Source organism: Rhagoletis pomonella, unplaced genomic scaffold, assembly GCF_013731165.1.
Source record: "Rhagoletis pomonella isolate Grant_MI unplaced genomic scaffold, Rhpom_1.0 Rhpom_scaffold_00005, whole genome shotgun sequence".
Lineage (NCBI taxonomy): Eukaryota > Metazoa > Arthropoda > Insecta > Diptera > Tephritidae > Rhagoletis > Rhagoletis pomonella.
The window spans coordinates 46,541,945-46,543,707 of record NW_023458559.1 but is presented as its reverse complement, the minus strand read 5'-3'; positions in this window follow the sequence as shown (position 1 = coordinate 46,543,707).

The following is a 1,763-nucleotide window of genomic DNA, read 5'->3' as shown; positions in this document are numbered from 1 at the left end:
GGCAAAACGAATCGAGATAGATATAGACAAATGTATACATAAATGATCAGAATGAAAAGAGAAATCGATTAAGCGGTGACTGTCTGTCCGTCCGTCCGTCCGTCCGTCCGTCCGTCCGTCCGTCCGTCCGTCTGTGCACACGATAACTCGAGTAAAAATTGAGATATCTTAACGAAACTTGGTACGTGAACTTCTTTTGGGCGTGGGACAGATGGTATTGAAAATGGGCGAAATCGGATAATAACCACGCCTACCTCCCATATAACGGTAATTTTCAGAAAAACGAAAACTGCGATATTTTAGTAACTACTGAAGATAATTCACTCAAAATTGATATTTGCAATGAGTTTTAGACGAAAAATAAGAATATTACAAAATTTTCGCACATGGGCGTAGCCACGCCCACTTATGGTTACATGTGTATATCTTGGTAACCGCTACACCAATTTCTTCCAAACTTGGCACAGTTGTTGGTCCTGATACAGCATACCAACTGGCCGAAAATTTCTAAAATCGGACAATAACCACGCCCACATCCCATATAACGGTAATTTCGAGAAATACAAAATCTTCGATAAATCAGTAAATATTAAAGCTAATTTATTCAAAATTGATGATTGCAACAATTCTTTACCAAGAAATACGTTTATGACAAAATTTTGGAAAATGGGCGTAGCACCGCCCACTTGTGATCACATATATGTATCTCGCTAACCGTTCTAGCAATTTGTACCAAGCTCGGTATGGTTATTGTGCTTGCCACATAAAAGCAAACCGTTGAAAATTGTTGAAATCGGACTAAAATTGAGGCCGCTTTTCATATAACGGTAAATTTCAGATATGCTTGAAACTGCAATATTTCGAAATTTAAGGACGCTAATTTACTTAAAATGTATACACCCCGGCTTATCATGTAGCGGTAGCTTTCGGAAAGGTGGAAAACATATATTTAATACTTGCGCCGGGTATTTAATGTTCGGCTCCGCCCGAACTTAGACTTTCTTACTTGTTTTATTCTCAATTTTATAAGATTTTAAAATGCTTGCAAACGTTAGAAAAAAAACATCATGGCCGACGAATTGAGAGAATGAATTTACCTAGCAATGTTTTTATCATGGCGAAGACTGCTTCTTTTAACTTTTCAGCGGACACAGGTTTTCAATTGAAATCATCATTATATAAATAGGCAATCATGTTTCCTTTACACCCCTTTTACGGCTAAACTATACTTCTAAGGTGTAAACAATTATATATCATTAGAAAGGTATTTTGATGCTGATGTGCAGGCAATTTTTAAAATTTCAAATCAGTTTAAAATAGAGCGAAAAAATCAATTCAAAAGTCACACCAATACCAATGCCATACATGTACATGGTTGGAGCGGAAATGCCCCCTAAATGTATGCTTTAATATTGATAGCGAATTAAAGAAACGTGCTAAGCAGCAGTTTAGGAATAAGATGTATGTATGTATGTACATGAATAGATTAGACTCAAACAAGGAAGAAGGTAAAGTTGAGTATGGGGAAGAAGAAAGTGATAAATACAGAAATTAAAATAAAAGTAAAGAAACCTAGATATAAAGAAAAAGAGGAAGGAAAATTTAAATACCTAACCTAATAATAATGGTGGGGGTGAATATGTAAATGAAGAAAAGAATGGACATATTTAGATCTGGATAAAGGAAAAGATAAAGATGAAGACCAAGACGACGAATATGAAGATGAAGATGAAGATGAAGATGAAGATGAAGATGAAGATGAA